The sequence below is a fragment of the Anser cygnoides genome, chromosome 12 (genome assembly GCF_040182565.1).
Source record: "Anser cygnoides isolate HZ-2024a breed goose chromosome 12, Taihu_goose_T2T_genome, whole genome shotgun sequence".
Classification (NCBI taxonomy): Eukaryota; Metazoa; Chordata; class Aves; order Anseriformes; family Anatidae; genus Anser; species Anser cygnoides.
This window is the reverse complement of record NC_089884.1, coordinates 3,411,908-3,434,858: the sequence shown is the minus strand read 5'-3', so window position 1 is coordinate 3,434,858 and position 22,951 is coordinate 3,411,908. Positions and strand designations below refer to the sequence as shown.

At 41.0% G+C, this 22,951-nt stretch overlaps 1 long non-coding RNA gene across 2 annotated transcripts; it reads right to left on the bottom strand.

The window, feature by feature from the left end:
- Positions 1-399: 399 nt before the first annotated feature.
- Positions 400-22,062, bottom strand: LOC136791758 (uncharacterized). 2 transcript variants are annotated; one of them, XR_010834336.1, is made up of 4 exons: positions 21,152-22,062; positions 10,718-10,829; positions 1,868-2,086; positions 400-1,322 (listed from the first exon to the last, which is right to left on the bottom strand). It is a non-coding gene; the product is annotated as an uncharacterized lncRNA (long non-coding RNA). The 2 variants fall into 2 exon arrangements; XR_010834335.1 differs by having other exon boundaries at positions 1,928-2,086; positions 21,152-21,359.
- Between the last annotated feature and the right edge of the window lie 889 nt (positions 22,063-22,951).

The window sequence follows — 22,951 nt, the reverse complement described above, 5'->3', positions numbered from 1 at the left end:
CAAAACCCAGGTGGCAGAGGCATGTGTGTTTGTGACCACAATGCCTCCACAAAAATCATTCCTCTTCCTCAGATGTTGGCTTCAATGCTTCACTGGAAACCCTTCTGGGGAAAACCAGGTCTTGCAGTGGCGTTCAGTGGAAGATAAAATTCAGGAGCTACAGGGACAGAGCATGCGGGCATAGTGAGGAAGGAGAAATGATTTTACAGCAAACTGGGAGCCACCCTGCTCACCACGTTCCCCAGAATATCTCATTTAAGCAGATCTTCAAGACTATAGCGCCTTTCATCCAATTCGTTTAGGCTGACTTTATGGATTTTTCCACCTTAGGAGAACTAGGAAACATTTTCCACACTCCCTGGGCAGTCCTTCAGCCAGTAAATGGTCACACAGCTTCTTCTTGCCCGAAGGCAGCTGCCTGTCCCTTGTCTGCAAGCAGTGTGACTTGGACTGCCTCGTGCTGTAACTGCTTTTTGTTGCGCAAACGAGTGAATCCAGTCACTCAGACCTCACTGGGGATCTGGTCTTCATAAAGGAGCACAAGGTCATTTATAATAACTGGAAGGGGCTGACCCACGTGCAATATGTGAAATCCCAGTGTACATGTACATCTGGCCATCCTGGTTTTTTAAATGATGTATTTTCCTCCTTCCCCCCGCCACGTTGTCCATTATTCTGATCAGTGTGGACAAGACAAATAGCACCACACACCAATGCGTCTCTGTCAGAGGACGGAAGCGGTAACGAATGCTGCAAATGCCTTCTCAGAAGTCACTGTTGACCTTACTACTAACACAGACGTTTCTGATTCAAGAGGCGACTCCCCCTGTGCTCCATGAGTTCACAATTCCTGTATTTGCTTGGTTATTTTTCTTTATCTCCCTGCTTTTTCTGCTAACTTCTTCCATCGGCAATGGCCATCACTCACTGGGTCAGCCCAAGCCAATCTGAATCGGAGCATTGGCAGCACTTCGCTTATTAGTCAGCCAACTCATGGGATCCTGGCAACCTTTTTCTCTTTATAAGGATAGGGTCCAAGCTGCTCTTTGATGTTGTCAAACCATGACTTCCACTGGTCTCCCTGCTGATTTCTTTGCTCTTTCTCCCTGGGAGTAGAAAGCCACAGGGAAGCATTTAGTGTTGTATCAGGCATCGCGCCAATACGGTTTCAAGTCTTTGTTACTGTGCGGAGCAGACAGCCTGTCCGGTCCTGGATCTATAAGAGGGATGCTTTCATCTTATAAGAATGTTCTGTGTTTCTGTTGTTCAGGTTGTTCCACCTATAGAGCCCATCCAGGCAACCTCTGTAACAGTCAGTCTTCCTGAAATCCAAATAACAAAAATCTAAGTCAAACACAGAGTTCAAAGTTTACCCAGAATTTATGTTTTATGGATTCAGAAACATAGAGGACAAAGTGAAATCTGCATTTCTGATGGGGTATTGATTTATTTCTACTCCATTTGCCTCCTAAGGCTTGAAATATGTGGACAAAAAGGAGTCATTCTCCATATCTGAGGCAACACGAGTGAAATTCTGGCCCCTGTTAAAGTCAATGGCAAAACTCCCATTGACTATGGTGGGGCCAGCATTTCACCCCATGATTTCTCATCTTGCTTTATTTTATTGACCTTTCTCGTGAATACTAGCGAAATGCAAATATTTTTTTCCAGCACAAGTCTTTGTACTCTATGAACTCTGCTGGATCCAAAGTACTTCATATGTATATAAGAAAAACAGTTGAAAACAAAAGAGAGAAGAGATAACCGTGCAAATAATGATCTCCGCAATCTATAAAAAATGGCCACATTCAAAAACATATAGTGGTTTAAATGGTCAGAATAAATAAAACAGGCCTAATGTTTGCACCATGAAGAGCATTCTTAAGCCTGGATGGTATGGACCACACTTCTTGGGAACGCAGATCACCTCCAAGGCCACCTCAGCTTGGCTCTGTGGTGGCCATGAAGTCACAGACACTTCAATATCATCGGAGAGTGTACAAAGCTGAAGGAATCCATCACTTCTGAGCTGAGGGGATGGAGGAGGATTCCATTCTTTCGGCTTTATTTTGGTGAACTCTTCACACTGGAAAAAATGGATATTTCTTTCTCTGTGGGTTCAGTCTTAACATGGAGTGAATAAAAACAGCTGATTTCAGAGAAAAAGAATTACCCTCCTTGCTTTCTCCCAAAGTCTTGTCTCATCCTTCAAATACTTTAGAATAATCCCCTCTGTTTTGCCACTATGAATCCAGGAAAACCTCACGTTTCATGAAATTATTTTGTTGTTTTGTGGAAAAGCTCACTTGCAGTACAGAATTGTCATTGCTCTTTTACACTTTTCACAGTACTCGTCCCTTGTGCACCAACCCCAGATTTTCACTACAAACTTTACAACCAGGATCCAATGTAATATGAAAGGGCTGTGATGTACCAGGTACTCAGGCAGCACCACTGGAAGAGACCTTCCATCGGTATGGAAATGACAGGTATTTGCAATCAATTTGCACTATTTAGACAGTCATGAAAACAGTAGAAGGAGGAGAGCCTCAATAAAATGTTCTTGGTTTTACAACAAGCAAACAGAGGCACAAGAAGCCATATAAGTGACAAGTGAATTAAGGCAGCTGTGGTGGGAAGAAAGCAGAACTCTTGACTCTTAAAGCTGACATAGTATTATACCCAACACCTCAGTACGATAGAGAAGGCAGAAAAGACAAAAGCCCAACAGTTTGGATACTTTGATATTGCTTCCAGTGCAGAACAAGAGCAGAAAGCTTCTCCCAATCCAGTCTTCATTTTCATCCACTGCCCCGGTGCTTTTCAGCACTTAAATCCACAATCAATCTCACTTTTGCAGGATGTATAATCCAAGGACCATCGTGTGTAGTGCTGCTGTAAGAACTTTCCTTTGCAACCAAATAAAAATCAGGCTACATTTTAAATGCTTCAGGCTTACATTTTCTCCCTTTACACTTATTTTGTTTCTCAATATGCTTAAAAAAAAAAAAAACACAACAAAGAAATTGCAATCATCTCATGGTTCATGTTTTGATGCCTCGTGGACCACCAGTGGTTTGCAGACCACAGGGTGAGTAATGGTGCACGAGAGCCCATTGCATGTTAAGTCCTCTGCTCTGACTCCTTCTGCCAAAGGAACTCTGTTCACACCAGCGTATTCGTCCATGCTTTGTCAGACCTAATTCTGCCTGATTTGAGTTATGAAGCTTCCATCATGTCTTTGGGGAAAATTATTTCACTGTTTGCCATGTCTCTCAGGCCAGAATGTGGACTCGTGAAGCCTGCGGTGTGTATTTAGTAGAAGAGCACTTTGAAATTAATAAGGTTGAGGAAACAGGGCCAAAATTCTGTCCTCAGCCTCACTGGTGTGGTGCTTGTTAGAGCAGAGAGGAGCCGCCTGAGTGACAACGGATGGAGGGTGGGGGACTTCTACGAGGGTTGATGCATCACTGAATGTGCTTTTCCCAAAGACCTTTGGGAAATCCTTTGACCTTAATCACCCCAGCTGGGAAACCGAATAAACCATCAGGACCTTGCTAAAAAGCCAGCTCCTGCACTTAAATCAGTGTTACCACTTACATAAATAACAAACAAATCATATGATTTGGGCCCTATTTCCTGGCTGGAAGGATCGTGAAGACTGATCACTCACACAGAGCAAATTTTACACCAGTTTTGCTTTATAACAAGTGCTGTATTGGACTTGTGAACTTGGGTTAACAATATTGTTCTTTCTGAAAATATTAGCGCTCACTCAAATGCTTCAGACAAACATCCTATGAAGACTTAGTGGCCTCAGCTTGTTTGACTTGGAATCAGACTTGATTTCTAATTAGCCAATCTTCAGCACTCTGTCAGAAAATGCAATGAGCTGCCAATTTTCACACCTTAGCCCAAAAAAAGATCCCAATAAAAATCTTAAGAAAAACGGCCTATCACTTCTACTACTAGGAAATTCCCAGTATGTTCAAGGCTCTTCTCTATTCATGCACATATGCATGCAAACATTCACTTATATGTATATTCCTATGCACTCACAACTAATATCCAAATCTTTATATGAGCTTAAAGAGCCCAAAGTAAGAATATTTTCTTAATTTACTACAATTTTCCATAGACAAGGAAAGAAAAGTTTCAAGTATTTGAACAAGCCTCGACCATTTAAAATAACCAATGCAAACCAGCATTTTAGCTGTTTAAATCAAAACACATGCACTGATGTTTTTATAATAAAAAATCAATAGGGAAATGAAATAAAATCAAGAGTGTATAAAGCATGCTGAAATATAAGCTATCAAACAGCTGTTTCAGTCAAACATAGAAGTGGTACAAGTAGCATAGCTCAATAGAGTTGAAACTGCGCTCATCAGTATTTTATAGGCCTTTCAAAAATTCCATTGCAAGTCCCAAATGTATCCATAGCATTTTGGTTCCAAATTTTGTTCATTTGGATTAATTGACAGTCATTTTCCACAGCCTTCAAACCTCAGATGTAAGCGGCTTCTAAGGGGACACCAAAGTACAACCACTTGAGTGGGGAAAGAAAAAAAAGGTTTTGCTTGAGAAATGGCTCAGTAGTTTGGGTCTATCACAAATTAATTCAAACTTAACTCAGATCCAGCTTAGAGGGAATCCTTGAGGGTGTTGACCATGTCACAGATATCATGCGTTGTTCCCTTCTACAAATGTACATGAGAAGGAGCAGCCCCTACTGCTCTGTACTCTGATCCTTCTTCTTTGCAGTTGTTTGGAGGAGTAACCTTTTCACCACAGAGATTAAAAATCTGAAACCCATTTAAAAAAAAAAAAAGTATTACTCCTCAAATGGTTAATTTTCATGGAGGTTACTTCTCTACGTAGAGGTTATTTTACCCCTGGGAACCAGAATAAGCTAACATGTTGTTTTATGGAAAATGGTAGAAATGGAGACTAAATAGCAAAATTTATGCTCTTAATGGTGTTGGCATACCCAGAAACGTCTCCATCTCAGTTTTGTTTCACATTTTCAGGTACGGTTCTGTCTTCTTTTCTACCACTAATAGTGTTCAGATACAAGGGAAAATATTGTTCGCTGTCAGCCACAGTGGTTGTACAGCTTCACAAGCCCATATACTTTACGTGCCTATAAATCGCCTTATGGGGACCTCTTGACACTTATTCAGAGCATCTGGTACAAGAAAAGACAGTGGGTTTTAGTCCTGAAGACCTTTTTCAGCTGTTACAGATCTCCTACCTCCAGCAAATTCCAACTGACTTCAAGAAAAATTGGCCAATTAAAGTCTAGGTGAGAACTCCCAGATTTGGCCAATACTAATAAAATTATAGAAACGTGATTTGCTTCCTCAGCTAATAGTTTCCTTAAAGGGACTACCACATGCCACCACCTTTCTCTAACATCTCCCTGCAGGCCAGACCTGGCTCCCCTTCTTGCAATTCCTACTCTAATAGATGTCAATGGCAGTCACGTCTGCTAAGGATTATTTGCATTCTTTACACAAGCAAGACTCTTCTTTGAGCCCTCATCTTTAAATTCCTCTTTACGAAGGTTTTCACTCATATCACGATCCATTAACTAAGCCATATGTAGGATTCTCCATCCAGAACTATTCCACTCCCAGAAACACAACTGCCAGGGAGAAATGAATATTTGGATCCATTCCTGTTTTCCTTTCTGGCTGTTTATTTAACACCGGAAAGATTATTGAAGATGTTATCTCAGAGAGAGTTCACTGGGGCATTTTTCTGTGACTGTATTATTGCAAGCACAGTCGGCTGGCTCTTATCTTCAGCTAATTAAGGTGCATTAAGCAGGCAAAATTGATCAAACGTGCACTGACCGTAATTTCGTTTGAGCTTTTTTGGTAATGTAAACATGCTATTTCTTGCATCTTTTGTTCAATTTGAAATGGCTCTGCTTTGCTTCCTCTACCTATAAACTAGAGAGGTTTCACTGGGGAAAGGGCTGTTTGTGTGTCTGAAACTCCGTTCTTCACAACCACTAGCACGTATGTAAGATGGTGTAATACAAAAAGGTCCACATGTCCGCCATCAAAAGCTCTGTAGAAATCCACAGCAAGTGTAAAATCCCTGCTAGGAGAAGAGCAAAGTATTTATAAACTGATAGGAATGCCCAGATGGGACTAAGCCACGATTTACAATCCAGACTCCTGCGGAAAACAGCTTTTCTCCACCCCAGTCTCCCCAGAGACTCCTGTCCGTTTGAGAAGAGGAAATACGTATTTGCCACTCCAGATATGGCTATTTGTGGTCACTCAAAGCTGCCAGGGCTGCCACAGATTGGGAAGCATTTTTGGTGCCCCTCAGAGCTCCATCAGTGCCTGGTCCAGCCGTTCTGATGCTTCACCGTGGGATTAACCCATGCAGTAAGGAAACATGGGATTAACTCTATTAAAATGACATAAATAATATGCAAATAATGTCAAGCAGACTTTAAGACATACCTCAATGTCACCTTTTGGATACATAATGTTTAACTGTACAATTATTATTATTTTTTTTTTTGCTGCATTTTCAGCATTTTTAACAGACCGAGGCTGAATTTCATGGTCTGTTGGTAATTTGTATGCATTGTTACCACTCAATGATCGTATTATTTCTGGTGACCCCACTTGAACTTGCTTCCCTTGAGTCCATGGTGGGTCCAGGAGGCGAGGGCTTGGTTTACTGCAATGAGCCCTCAGTGGGACTACACCTTTGGACCACCCAGGAACAGCAACAAGCTGAGCACAGCTGCCCATGTGTTTCATAGCATTGCTCATATCTGGAGCCCACCTGCGCTCCTTGACCCATACTGTGGCTTCCTGTTCATTGCTGGTCTCATTCAGACCCGCCGTGCCCCCACGGTTTAGCTCACAGGTACCTCAGAGACCTCACCTCTTTCTCCCTCCCTCTCCTCACAAAATCCACTGCAGAGGTGGAGCTGACTTTATTTAACCGAGAGCAACTAAATGCAGGTGGTGTAAATGTGGCGGGCTTTGCTGGAAGCCATGGGAACTCCCATGCCAATTTGCATTCTCCAAGAGTCTGGCCCAGGATGTTTTCTATTTTAATTTTTATGTCTGCACCTAACCCTCCAGTTGGATGTATTTTAAAGTAAACAACATTGATAAATAAAAGCTTGTGCATTTCCCAGTCATCCCAGAGCATTTCTGTTCCTCCCTCCTTGCTTCCCTCCTCCTGGTCTTTTACTGCTTGTTACAGATACAACAAATAAATATGCAGCCAGCATCTCAAGTTTCCTCTTGCTCAGTCGATTCATCCTGAAATCTGGTTTTTGAATGGCCTTCTTCTAAGAGAAGAAGTGCCAAAACAGAGAATTTAGGTTCTTGGGTGGAAAACTCCTGATGCAGGACTTTTCACCCCAAATTAGTCATCAATCATCAACAGCCGCGTACATTTTACTCTGACCTTGGGCTTTGCTGGAGCCAAAATTTAAAGGCTTAACTGGCAGGATGGGAACAGAAACGCTCAACTGAACAGCAGCCAGCAAGTAGCCCTGTGATTTCTTCTGGATCCGGATGGTGGAAACAAGGGGGGAGAGTGCCCATGTTCCAGGTAGAGGTAGAGGGGTTATGGAGCCAGGGCTGCCTTCCCTGTCAACTCTCATGATGCTCACCTTCTCTGGCCTCCTACACCACCAGCTCCACACTGTGTGCTTAGGCCCTTTTCCGAATCTGTGACTTCAAGAGAATTCACCTTAGCTTGAAGCCCCGGCCTTTGATCTTGGTAACCAAGGTCTTTATTTAAGATGGTAATTAACTGAATTTAGTAATGGAAAGATTTTTGAACTTAACGGGCCTGTAAGTGTTTGAAAAGCACTGATTTTTTTTTTTAAATTTATAAATCTCACCCTTTTCCCACTTTGTGAAACTATTTTCTGTTCATCCTTTTCATTAAAGACCTCAGACTGAAATGCTGGGACTTGTGACTTGGGAAGCATATGGATTTTACAGCCCATGCAAACCAAAAGCCGAGGCATTCATCCACACAGACCATTTGTTTATTGTCCCAGCAATGGGACTTTTTGGCTCAGCAGCCATCACAGGACAGGTTCCAGACTCACAGCTTTTCAGCCTCTCACTGTGTGTCCCAGCTGCATCAAGACCCTGGCAGGTCTAATTCTTCTCCAACAGCCACCTTCCCTCACTTAAAAGAAGCCTGGGGATCGTCAGGCTTTGGTTCATTTCCAAAGCCTATTAATTGAACCTGCAGGGCTTGGTTCTCCTAACACACAAGGAGCCCAAATCTGGAAGCTTCACACAGCTGCTCTGATTATTGCAAATGCAGAGCACATGCCAGTCTTACATCTCTACATGGGAAATACAGGACTATTCCCAGCCCTGAGGGACTCAAATGGGTAATTTTTTTTTTTTTTTAAGGTCTCATTGAGTGCATGTTTCCTGGCTCTGAAGGAATTATTCCTGCACAGAAACTGTGTTTGTGTCCAAACAGAGCTGTAGAAAGGGTGGGGTGAGAAAGAAGCTTGCCTCAGAGGCCGGCTGAATAAAGGGAGACTTTCTCACACCCGGACATCTGCTGCCCAGAGTCCATCCGTCTCTGGCCATAACCAGAGAGAGCACATGGTGATGGGAGCACCCAGGGCCAGGGGGCAAAGGGACAGGAACTAGTTGCCTAAAATGGCCCTTTTGATGCAACATGTGGCAGCTCAAACATGAAATGTCCTGAGGGCAGCAGAGAAGCTCCTGAAGGCCTTGCCCACCTCAGAGCTTCCTGTAGCTGTGCTCTTTTTTTTTTCTTCCAGGCACACAGGGGAAATAGAAGAATTAGGTTTTACATCAGGGCTTCTCCAAAGCAAGGGGCTTATTCTGAGGCACTGCTAGAGAGCTGAAACTTCTGCAGACACTGAGTGAAACAGTCCCTTACCAGGCATCCTCATCTTTCCAAAGAATCTGTTTTGTGGATGAAGGCCAATATCTCCTGCCTCTGTGCCTCCTTTGTGTTTGCCCAGTTTGAGTAGTGGCCATCTCTTTTCTGTTTATCTTCCTCGGCTGGGGATTTTGAGCCTCTATGATTCCAGCCAGCCTTCAGACAGCAGCTGAAGTCAGCAACCCCCAAGTAGCTGTTTAATGTGGTTTGAGATGTCCTCAGGGGTCTCCCTGACCAAACAGTTACTCCTAAAGGATACGGGTCTCACACAGGTTCTGTATCAAGTTTGGCAGCCCCATGTAGGTGTCTCAGACACTTCAGGATGTCTCAATGCAATATACTCAAGCCCAACTATATATGGCTGTGTCAAGGTCAATCCCCCATGGCCCTGCTTGGGCATTGTTGTGTCCATAACTCCTTACAAGACATGTTTCACCTTCCAGGCACTCTGCTTAACTCTGAAAAACTAGAGGTTCCCCTCATGAACACTAATTTCACTGAATGGAAAGGGGATGAGGAGCAGGCTCAGCCTCGGCCTACAGCTGCTGTAAGTATGCAAGCTGTCCCCAACAGCTTCTGCCCAGGTAGAACCAGTTCCCACAGATGACAGGAAGGCAGGGAGCAGAAGGGAACAAGCACACAGAAAGCCATTTGTCTGAAAACTGGGACACACTGACTGCAAATATTTTGCAACATTCACTCAGCCCTAATAGGAACTCACACATTCCTTGAAATGGGCTATTCATTATACCACAGCTAGTAAAAAAGAAGGGATTTTTTTTTCCCCTAGCCCTTAAACATATGATTTTGAGCTCCAGCAAGGACTTTACGAAGTTCACATGGAGAAACTTCAACTGCAGCGTGCCCTGCCTTCAGCCATGTGCCGGCTGGGGGCACTTGCTTGGGGCTCAGCAGGCCCAGTGCAGGCCTGTGTTCATGGGCCCCTTGTGCCTAGGAAGCTGTGCCAAAGCCATGAGCTTTTATTAGCACTAACTTTCCATTTAGTCGGGAGGGACCGTTCCATTTGCTTCCCCTACAGTATAGCACTGGCTCCACCTCAACATTTGCACCTTATAAAGTGTTGTCATGACCCGACTAGAGCAGTTTATACAAGGCCCTTCAAGATCCCCAGTAATGAAGAGTAAATAACTGAGGAAAGCTTTCTCTCACTTTGCAGCTTTCTTTCAGTCTCAAAAGAAATAAAACAACTTACTTAACAGCATTCTTTAATCTTTTGCACCAGTGGCCTCCTTTATAGGGTGTTATACAGAGCCAGTGTAAATCCAACCTCTGTAATGGGGTCAGTGTTTCTCAACAGGTGTTGGGTGGATACAGCCTAAGATCTATTTTTTCAATAAATGTCAAGCCAGAAAGCTTGCTGTTCATACACAGGCAGCTTTAACATGTGGTTCTCTCACACGCTCACCCCTCCCCAGTACCCCCTTCCCAATCTTTTTTTCCCAGCAGCCCACCAAGGCCTCCAATTTAATAAAGGAAAGCAGTGAATGCCCACTGCCCAGCGGTAGGAGCTAGAGCCGCTGAGCTTCAGGCACAGACTGCAGAAAGGATTAAAGGAATCCATTTGCTGGAAACAAATCTTTCCTTCTGCTCTCTTTCCACCAAGGGGCTGCAAAACAAACTACTGGGGCAGGGGAGGTACAGCAGAAACTACTGGCTCGCCCAAAAAGACTTGCTGCATGATTTGGAAGTAGGCCCGGGCCTGATCCTGAGGCTCTTAATTATTCTTTTGCTAAGGCAAAATGCTCTTCAGAGCCAGCAGAAAGCTCACCTGTGTAAGGATGATGTTAGTGGGCCCACAGCCATCGAGTTTCATCCTGAACCAAGTTTGTTGACCAACAGATTCCTTCCAGCAGGGGCACAATTTTACATCTCCTGTGCAACTGTGCAGCAAAACATACCACAGTGAAACATGACAATTAGTTACAAAGTTAGCTCCTGGATAAGCAAGTTATTTAAATAACACATCATTAATGCCCATGCATACGACCAGTATTTTCTATGGATCATCTTATATTTAAATGAAAGTATTTAAGTCTTCAGATGAGTCTTCTTTGAATCAAGCTAATGTTCCTTCACTGGTGATTGCCAGGTAACTAGTAATAAAACAGGTCCCTCAGGACTGCTGCTGCTTCCCTGGTGCCAGAACATGCTGGGCTCCCCGTTTCCCTGCATGTCCATGCAAAGTATGGGTCCAGAGCACAAAGCCTGCTTCGCAATATTTACTTGTGGTGTGGCAGACTGTGCTGCCTCCCTGCTTTCTTATCCGAATAAGATAGGGAAATTAATGCAAAAATATTTCCCTGAGTATTCATACAAATCTGTGGGCAAAAATAATATAAAAATCACACTTTGTAGTTACTTGGCTTATTCAAAGTATTTCCTTATGTACTTACTTTAAGCATGGTTCTTGTCTTTTAATAAAAACACTTCAATATCTAAACAAATCCTTAGGCACTTGGCTTAATAAGAGGCTATAAGAATTGAAATATACTGAAAATATTTGTGGAAAGCAATTTGCAAGGTATTATAGAAACCAGACCTTAAAACATTTGCATGTTCAAGTGTCCTTGCTAGCTTTTTTTTTTTTTACTAAAAAAGTATATGTGGTTGTCAAAAGTGAACAAAGTTCTAATTTCAATATTTCTGAACAAACATGGGGGCTGATGGAATAAGATATCCAGATAAATTGCTATCAATCGAAATAGTAGAACAGATATGAGGGTATTGAGAACTGTTCAGATATTCCATGAGCCAATAGAAAAGCACATTTCAAGAAATCTTAGATATTTGTTAATTTTTATGTGGTGGTGGACATAAAATTACCAGTGGTATTTAGCAAATAAAAACCCCTTTTGTTTATATCAGTTTTGATTATAATGGTATTTTGTGGCTGCCAATCCAGCTTTGTCTGGCTAGATGTTAGTCAGTTAAAAAAGGAGTTTCTTTCTGTTCTGTTTTTATTTGGTAAACCAGAAACCAACTTACTCATTATACATTCTGAAAACAGTTTTACTAATCTCAGTCAAGTACTGCAAACATTTATATACATTTTAGGAGTATGAAAATGGGTTATGTACAGTAAAGCACAGGATCCTTTGGACTAGTGGAAGGTGGCATTTTCTATGTTTTCTTTTTTAATCCAGTTTGTATAGTCAAAACACTAAGAGTGGATATCTACCATTGTTTTTGTATTGATGCTGCTCAGCTCCTGTGGGGTTGGATCTTGTCTCTATAGTAGACAGAGTTGCAGTAGAATAGAATGTAACCCAAGGATTGGTATACTTTCACATAGATTAGGACAAAAACATGGACAGAGCAACAATGAGGTAAATAACAGCTGAGGAGCAAACCTTATCAATAACTTCCAAGAATGTTTGGACAATGCCAAAATCAAGAAGGACCTCCATCTAAATATTTTCATGCTTGAGTAATGATGAAAACAAATGATTTCTGATGAAAAACAATAAGATATTTGAAGTTAAATTGGATTATTAGGCTGTCTACTATGCTGTTGTGAATATATTTTTTCCCCAATAAAATTATGTTTGACTAAGAACTTAGTCTTGATCAGAAGACTACAGAATTTCAGGAGGCACAAGAAAATACAAATAATTCTGACAATGCAGTGGGATACTATTACTTTTAGATTTTAAATAAACACATTATTTAGAATAAGACATTTTCAAGATTCAGGAAAAGATTAAAATGCCAGAGATGTGATACCTGTATGCTTCAAGTGAAACTGTCTTTGCAAGGAAACAAGTGATGTAATTAGTGACTCACCTTGCAAAGGTGGAGCTAACGGGAGAATTCAAGCAAATTTTAACATAAACCAAATAGAGATATTTACACCAAAGAAAAGTATTCCACAGATATTTGATCTTGCAATTACATTAAGGTTCAGAGAGCTGGGTAATAGGTGCTAAGGGTGATTGTACTAAGATACAGCCTGGGCAAGAGGTGCCACATAAACCATTAATGTATTATGTGACTATTTAAATTTGAAGAATAAAAACCAACATGGCCTTATCTTTATATCCTGCCTCTGTTAGCAGCCAACACTTACTGGTTAGGGAAAAAGGTTAAAAACCAAGGACAGGAACAGAATGATCCTTTCCCTGGTTTGTCCTTCCAACTCCCAGCAGCTTAGGAACAAAGCAAACCAGACATTGCATCCAGACTCCCATGTTCAGTAGCCACCAGTGAACTTATCCACCATTAATTTGTCTAATCCCTTCCTGAATGCATTCTTTTGGCCCCCAAGACATTGTGGCAGGGATGCTGAATAAATATGATCTCTGGATATTTGCTGAGATTTTGCAAGCATAAAACAAACAGTAACATTGGATTAAGTCGTGATTGTGCAACCCAATCTCCCATGTATCTCAATGGGAGTTGCAGCTCTTCAGCTTCATTTGCAGTTTGGCTTTTCTGTAGGACAGGGGCTGTTTGTTCCTCACAGGTTTGAGAAACACTGAGCTGGCATCACCGGGAAGGAAAAATGGAGCTCAGTTCCGTATAGAACTTGGGCATTGGCACATTGTTACCCCAAGGATGTGTTTGTTAAAAAATGGAAAAATGTTTTCCTGAAAGTTACTCATGCATTTACAAACTTTTGCCACAAAATCAAAATGCTACTGTAAATACAAAAATTGAAAAGTGACTAAGAAAACCCACATCTCTTGGTTTTCATTGGAAATCATGTAAAAAGTTTGTAAGCTTTTAATTAAAAAAAGAAGGCAGCCAACACAGACACATTTTGGAGAAACTCACTGTATTAAAGCCTGTAATTTTGGTTAACTAGTTGTTTGGAGAATATTTTCAGGCAACCCAAGTAAGAAACATCTTTGCCTTTTTTTTTTTTTTTACTTCCTTACAGGAATCAAACCCTTTGACAGTATCATAGAATTTTCTTTCAACCAAGAAAGTAGTTCTGCTTTCAGGTGTTGGGACAGCCATAGCTCAAATGCAAAAGCACCTCTGAAACTAATAATTATACAGCTCAGACTTGCTCTATGTGCATTTTCATTTGAGATTTAAAGAGAAATTGTTTTTAATCTCTAAGCATAGGGATTCAAGTTACAGAGGATGTAAACAGCCATATGTGAAGATTATTCCCAAGTTCAATACTAGCATCATTAGTACTTGGTAAGCTCTTGAGCCAAAGATACCTTTATTTTATTCATTTTATAACACCCTAGTTCCTTCCCTTGTAATACCCTAGTCCACTGATTAAAGTTCTGCCATGTTATCTATCATCACAAAATTAGTGTTAAGACCAAAGTAGTGACAAACCTAATTCTCAGAAAATCTTTCACATTTCAGAGTTTGAATAGAGATCTGAAGTATTAGAAAATATAACACAAATTGTTTCGACATGTGAGCATCTAACTGCCATATACACGAGGACAAACATTACTAGTGATGGCAAGACCTGGACGGTCTAAGATGTCATTATCATTAGATACCTTCACCAAATAATCACAAAATAAAATAAATTTTCAGCTTTGTTTTGGCACTTAGAGGGGACCTTCTGGCAGAAGAGACAGAATAAAATTTCAGCCACTGTGAGATGGAATAAGATCCAAAAGTGTGTAGCTATCAGGTCTGGTCGCATACTTTTATTCCAAAGCATGATCTTTAATAATCAAAGGCTCTGAGTAGGGCAATTGGCTCCAGCACAGCTTCTGGTGACATGTTTGTAAGATTTTTGGAAATTCTGTGCACCAGAAGTAGGAAACTGATGTGGGATTTACACTGCAAATATGAGAAAAACTTGGAGGGTCCAGAGCTAACTGGGGAACTAGTTAGCTTCTGCTAGGGACAAGAATGGGGAAAAGACAAGAATGGGGAAAAAAAATGAATCTGCAAAGGAAGCTGCATTTCAGAGGTCAGCAGGCATAGGGGTAAAGTAAGAATTGCCAAAAGTCAAGCTGAGTTAGACCTTGCAAAGGATATTAAAATAAACAAAGTTCTATAATCAGAAGAATAAAAGAGAACAAGAAAAGACATGGGTTGGCTGTGCAGTAAGGATGACGCTGAGATTAAAAGAAAGCGCGTATAACTCCCAAATTAAATGAACACATTACACGTGCTTTCAGTGAGAGTGTATGGAATACAGGGTAAAAGCTGGACACTCATAGGAATTAGTGGCTGAAAATGGTTGTTACCACATCTGAGAAGGGAAGAAAACTCAGAGGACTCAATATGCTGAAATCAGTGTACAGAGGGGAAAAAAGGTCACCCAGAAGAGTGGGAAAGCTAGCACAGTCCACTAGTCAGGATAGAAATAAATGCATTCAGCTGGGGTGACCTGAACATTTACACATGCCTGCTGCTGTCCTCAGTAATCTGAAAAGCTTTAGAAAAAAAGATTACAAACATCAAGGTAAACACAAAAGGAAGAAAACGTGAAGTGAGTTTACCTGAGCAATTCTAACATGCCATCTTTCCCTGATTTTCTCCATTCTCTGAGCAGAGCTAAAGAAGCATGCAGTGCTTCAGAGGAAGTCCCTGAGTAGCAAAGATGATGGGAGCTGGCACCAGACTGCAACCCAGTAAGAAACCAGCTAAACAGAAACTGATCACATTGTCTGAAACAAATGGTAGGAGGTTACAGGCTGTTCCCAAAGATCAATCATGAGACCAATACAGTGTTGTTCTATCTACCATAGTACCAAAATTCAGACAAAATTGGACAAAGAACCAAATTTAACCCTGGAGAGCCTCTTCTGTAATGATTAATTCAAGAAAGCACTTAGAAAGAACTAGAGGACCTGGACAATTGGAGTAGTAGAAAAGAGATTTAAGACTTCAAGGTATACAAAAAGTTGAGGAAATGAGTGCAAATTTTCTCAAGTCAGAATTTACCAGTGAGAAAAGACAGACCTGAGGTATATACTCAATCTCAATAAGACTACCAGTCACTAAAGTGACTTGATTATGAGAGAGGCAAGGGAACACTAACAAAGAGGAAGATAGGAATGCAATTGTGAAAGATACTGGTCCTCACCTAAAGTTCACCATACCTTCAAGTCACTGATCTGAATGAACGCAGAGGGTGTGGCTGCTCAGTGGAATAGCAATCTTGCCCTCTTCAGTTTGGCAAAGCAGAGACTGAGCAGACAACTATTCCCTGACATTGCATCCAGGGAAACATGCTGGTGAGGACAGAGAACACTCTGGTAAAGAACAGCATCAGCATAAGTGTCACTTGCTGGCCAGAAAAGCATTGACATGTTCAGAAGGAGCAGAAACAATCTGAGAACATCTAGCTTACTGAATGCAGTGGTCTCTTCACACCGAGTCATTTCCATTGGCAGCAAGAGGCCCTGGAACAAGCTTCCTGCAGAAGTAGTGGAGTAAGGAGCAAAGTAATTAAAAAGCCTAAAGAGACCCCAGAAGTTCTTTGCAGTTCCTTATTTCTGGACCAGTAACTGGAAGCTTTGTCCAGAGCTTATTAAATTGTGCAGAATTTCTTCCATTGCTCTCTGTCAAGGCCAGCATTTTATACCTGTCCATATAACAGCCATCAGGGATCAGGAGGTACTAAATATAGCTATTAAGTAGCCTAGTGCTCTGAAACACTGGGTTTCCATTCCTTCTGAAACTTCTGAAGTCCTCTCCTTCCCACCCCTACTTTTTGAACAGACATATTAACAGAGAACTAGGAATGAGCCATAAATTAATTTTCACGGTTTCTAAGCCAGTTGGCATAAATCATTGCAGCCAAGCTGCTGAGCAAAAGAAACATACATTTAACAGATAATTTTTGTGGAACAGTGATATTTACAGTTTTGAAGAGCTACATAATTTTAGCCTCTAACAAATATTAGAAGGAAAGCTTTACCCTGTTTAACCTCGAGGCACGATCAAGAGCATATTTTTAATGTGTTTTTTTTCTGTTGTTGTTCTGTTTACTCTCCTTTCTAATGTCATCACTAACATTTAAAAGTTTGTAGAGCATTGACATGGGAAATAATGAGAAGATCAGTTTTTATAGAAAAATCTCTTTCCATTCATATGAAATGTTTTCAAATTAAATAAAGGAGTTTACTCTGAAGTTCACTTTTGGTTTTTCCCAGTTTACATGTCATGAGCAGCCTGTTTCAATGTTTTAAAATTCACATTGTGTGATTTTCAATTGAGATAAAATCTTTTAGAATGAAGTGAACCATGAATAAAATCTCAAGAACACAGGTTTAAGTGATCTTTTTTTGTAAGCTCTGTCCAAGTCAGGATGCTGGATAGTCGCTTCCTGACTCGATAAAGCAATGAAACATTGTCCCACAGTATATAGACTTAAATACTCACTATAATGAATTGCAGCCCAATATTAAATCTGTGCAATATCCCAAGCTCCAGATATGCTGACCCAATCACAAGACCAATAAATTAAGAAAATGAGAATTTCTCAAGAGAAAACATTTAAGTGCTATTTTAACAGTGCAGACAGGGTAAAAGCTGTCTTTTTGCATTTAAAAGTTGCAATTCATTCTCAGGCTAGAGTTAGATCAATACAATATACCAGACTCCATCATGTTCTAAATGCATAAAACTGAAGACCAAAAGGAACTATCTGATCATTTGCAAACAACCAGACTCTTGCATTTCACCCCGTTCCTCCACTGTTGAGCCCTATAGCTTGTACTTGGTTAAATCATTCCGTGTTCAAGGTATCCCCATCCCTGATATAAGACCACAGAGCTCATTAATTCTGGAGATGAAGCTGCTCTCATGCTGATAGCTTTTTATTTTGTGGAATGACAGTTTTAACACACAAAACCCACCATTGCCTGCACAGGCAGGCACACAAAAAACCAAACCCTGCACCAAAGATTTCTCTATATGGCCAGTTTTGCTGCAGTTAAAGGTCAACCCATAGCTGTGGGATCCCAAGAGCATCCTGATCTTTATCTCTGCCTGAGAAAATGGCAGAACGTAGCACATAAAAACGTGCTTTCTGCGCAATAGGACGAAGCCTGCTTGTTCGATGACTGCAATTTAGGGAACATGCCTTGCATTCTGCCATGGCAGGGACATCATTAACCTTCATTTTTTAAAATCTGTAATTAGGAGTATCAGTCAACTTTCTGTTTTAAAACAGTGTGTTCTCATGAGAGCTCCACAGGTTGTTTGAAATCTGGGCCTCTTCCCAGTATTTTTCAGCCAGTTTCCTGAGCTTGCTGACAGAGCTGTCTGGACGGCCACTGGCTCGCATTCCTCGCAGTCTCTGCTCCAAGCCAGCTTCTTTGGGCCCAATTTCAACAAATACAGACGGACCACCACAATCCAGAGCTCAACGTGGGACTGGCACCACATGCCTTCAAGATATTAAACATAAATCAGCTGTGGCGAGCAGAGACAGATGTGGGCGTTAAGAGAACTGCCAGCTCCATACACTAAATATGGAGTTTTACATAGGGAATGCCAAAGATCGCAGGTCTTTCTTTAATGCAAATTCGGCTGAAGGAGCAAGAACAGCAGCCAATTAAGCAGCTTGCAATAGAAAGCAGGCACTTTCTATTGAATTTGCAGATGGGAGGCCTGGGTTCAAGTCAAGAGAGAGGGCAACACTGCAAAGGCAAGTTGCCTTGCTTGAGACCAAGGAGAAAGAAGTCAGTTCAGTGTTACGGTAACACATCCTGGGAGAGCATCGTGGTTGGGGACTCCTGTAGTCCCACCGGGGTGTCCAAGCCTCTCTCCCCTGAATGGGGGAGCACTTTCTCCTCCGAGCCCTCAGAGAAGGGGCAAAAGCAAATCTGTCTCACGAAGCCTGCCTGAAGGGATGGGACTTTGTCAAATATGCTATGAGACATTAGGAGCACGGCATCAGCTTGCTCATTGCTGGAGGCTTCATGGATTTTGTAACCAGCACCAGGAACAACCCTGATTCCATGCCATAATGTAGAAATACGATAGATAACATTTATGCACATGAATAACTTCATGTGCCTCAGTCCCACTGATGCCAACAGCTTTCTGGCATGAGAAACATAACCCAAAGCATAGGGTATGTATCAATAGGACATGCTCTGAGATGTTACCATTCTGATAATGCATTTTGGTTCCAGCATACTGGCTGGTCTCTATTTGATATCTCACCTGACAGCTCTATCCTGTTTTAAAAAGCATAGATGACAAAGATTAGAAGCCGCTTTCTGTTCCAATGCCTTAGCTAAAGCAGGGCAACATCACAATCAAAGTAAAGCACTAAGCGTTTCATCCAGAAATCGGGATGTTCCACCAGATTCTGCTTGGGAAGTTTACATTGATTACAGACCAGAAACATCTTGTTAAAACTCTGAACCAAGAACGACTCGAGCAGCCAGCAGCTGGCAAATTGCAGAGGTGGACTCTCATGTTAGCATCTTAATACCATTACATCAGGTGGCTTAGAAACACAGAAGTGCTGACACACGCTCCTGACTGCCATTACAACTGACAGCGCTCCACATACAATCAGACCTCGCTTGCAGGATTTCTCCTTCTAGGAAAGTATTGTTACTGCAAAAGATATTGCAGTGAGAGGAAAGTTGACAGTTTTAAGAGCTCTGTCTGCATTCACAGGGCAGAGGTAGCAACTTTTGCCTCATTGCAAACATTTATGGTGCCAAATTTATCGACAAAGCACCACTACTGGTGTCAGCCCAAAGGTGCTGTTTTGAGTGCACTGTATCTGAGCATCAACACACAACTCCTCACTGAAAAACATTCCTCCATGTTACAGGATTTCAGAGTTTTCCATCAGATTTCTACATTATGGCATGGAACTTAGTAAGAAAGGGGAACTCACATGAAATACTTTTTCCCCCAAAGACATAAACATTAAAATTCTTTGGACAGGGTGATATTTTATTTCTAAACAGGATTCTACCCCTCCCTTCCAAATCTTCACACTCTATTCACCCATTACCAGAATATTTACAAAATATTCAATATGAAGAATAGCAAGTACTCTGCAGAGTGTTAGAAAGGAGGTGTGTTTGGAAACCTTAATCTGTAATTCAACTACTTGCACAGCTCTGTGGTTGATATCAGTGAATGCCCCCTTCCCCCCCCCAGCAGTGACAGGGTTTCTTGAATTCTCAAGAAGTCAGCAAAAACCATCAAAGGCTTGACTTAATATCTCTTAGCAAAATATTTTTTTCTCTTCGAAGAGGACAGCAAAGATATCCATCCTCAGGAGAGCAAACTGATGATGTATAGGATACATTCTGCTGGCTGGTAGGATAGTGCTATAGATTAGCACATTGTTTCTGAACTGGCCAGCAGAATAAATGCTACAACCCTAATGTGTGCCAATATTTTCCTTTTCAATAGCGAGACTATTTAGGACATAAGTTCAGAGTGTTGTTGTGTTGCAGAATTAAGACAGAGGAAAAAAATGTATATTTTCATATATCAGTAAGCTTCGTACATATCCATTCAATAGAAGCCAAATTTTGCAGCCAAGGACATACAAAAAAAAAAGAGAACAGGATGTTGCTCTAGGGTTCATTACAAAAGGTGAGCCCATCAGCAATATTTCCAAGGAAGTAGATGTTTTCACTGCTTTTATTTTCTGAGAGGCAGCACTTTGCACTCTTGGTGAATTAGGAAGCAAGATAGCAAATTTCTTTTTAGCTGGAAAAAAGGAAAGAGTGGAAGGGGCAGCTCTTTCTTTTCACATAAGAAGAGTAGGAACTTGAAATGATCCCTGCTGTACCTCTCTGCAGCCAGCCTCTCATGAGAGGAGCCTCTCTAGTCCATCTCCATTCCAGAACAGTTATCTTTCCTTTATTTTTAGGATGTTCCCTGAACCCAATTTCCCTCCAACAACATAAGCATGTGAGATGCAGGGAATAAGATAAAAATTGTAATATACCCATCAATTTTCTTATCTCTCATTAGAGATAAAGAGAAACAGCTGAAAAGCTGAAATCTTCCCTCACTCTCCTACCAGAAAACAACAAAAAAAAATTAAAACAAAAAAACTCACCCTTTTGAAGGTGTTATTTATTTGTTAGAGTATTACTGCAGCTGGGTTAATGTTGTCAAGACAGACAAAAAAATCATCATAAGAAGAAAGCCTAGAAAATAAAATTTAGGATGTTTAAGTTCTATCTGCAATGCTTATAAAAATAAAGCTACTTCCTTGGAAACAAGAGAGAAGAGAGATGATTTTCTGCATCAGAATGAAAGAAGAAGAGAGAACTGTTACCTGCTTCCTGAGAGCTGGTTTTCAGCAAAACTTGGAAAATATGCTTACCACTAACATAGGAGCAGCCTCAGCTGAGGTGACCCTGCAGCAGCACAACCTCCCCATAAATCTTTCAGGCAGAAGCTGCAAAGAGCAGCATTGCACAAATTTATAAATACCTCATTTAAATCTAAGCAGCTGGCAATTATGGAGACAGATCAGAAGGGTAATGCCCTCGTTTCCTTTTTTTTTTTTTTTTTCCCCCCTCTTTCCTCATTAACATAGCTACATTTAAGGAGCAATTATTTTGCAAACCTGCCCCACCTGCTTTGTCAATAATGCGTGTTGATGCCAAGCTCTCACTGTTTGATGAAATTAATTAGTAACAGTGGTGAGCCATGGAAGCAGCTTTGTGGACCTACCAGTGGGGCATGCAGAGGTGATGGACAGTCCTCCCCCTCCCCTCCTCCCACCTAATGCATTTCCAAGCACGAATGTGACACAGGGTGGGCTTGCACAAATAAAAGGCTCTGTCTGGTTAAAAAGACTTATCTGGTTAAAAATAAAGTTCTTGTTCTGGAGAACCCCCGGTGCATTCCTGTTTTGCAGTGGTAGCAAGTAGACTTTTTCTACAACAGACTTACCTACGGGCTCAGAGATTCAGAACATACAATGCCTTTACCTTTCTCTTTGAATAAAAGCTGAACGATGGCCCCTCTTGTTTTCTGTTACAGTACATTCTGGTTTTGAATATGTTTCTCACCGTTGTTGAATTCATATCTATTAGCAGCAAAGTTAGGGAAAAAAGATGAAGAGCACTGTCCCCTTCTTGCGTTTTGGGTTTCTTCCTTTGCTTTGTACCATTAAAAAACTTCTGGACAGTATGAGCAACTGTTTTATTTCAGATCAAGTCATAAAACACATTGGATGAAAAAGACTAAGGAGTGATTTATTTTAGCACCATTTAGAAGTATTAGGGCATGCCAAGAGATTATAATATGCCAAAAAGTTGCAAACATTCAGTATAAAAACAAAATCTGTGATGACGCTGTTGAAAATCAGGTTAAAAATAGAAACAAGGTTTGCTAGGAAAAAACTTTCAACAAGAAAAATACATGCAATCGTTTGACTGGTCCATACAGGGGCACAGGTGCTACAAGGAAAACTGGTATGTTACATGAAAATAGAAGCTAGGTTTTAAAGGTTAACAAGGTCTTAAAGATGAAAACCACAATCAGGGTTTCAATCTCTTGCATTTTGTTGCAATACTGATGCATTTGGAAATAAATAGAAAGAAAAAAAAAAGCAATAACTGTTGCATTTTGGTTTCAGACTGAGGCAGCGTGGCTGAATTGCTAATTGCTAATGAAAAACTTAGCATACTTTATGGATAATTTGAAAGGTCTGAATTTTGGATGGATATTAATTCCCTGTCACATTGTTATCACTAGTTCTGGGGGACAAACATCTTTTTTAAAAAGTTGTAATGGTAACAAATGGTAACATATGAATTGTCTCATGTAATCCTGTAGAAATCAACCAAACGAAAAAGACCCTTCCTTCACCACTTCTTGATGGGTCTCAGCCGATAAATCAATGCTCCTTGAGCTCTCAGTTTTACCCTCATATTCACCACCTTTCCATATTTCAGCCCTATTGCGTTTATAGAGAACACATTTCTTGAATGGGATTCCTCGGTTTCTGGAGTTTAAGCTTCGCTCTCCAGTGTTTTCAGCTGCTGCTGGTTTTACTAGTGGATATAATGGATGCTAAATTTACCATGAGCATGATATTTCCAGTTTGAGCCGCCTTTGATTAACT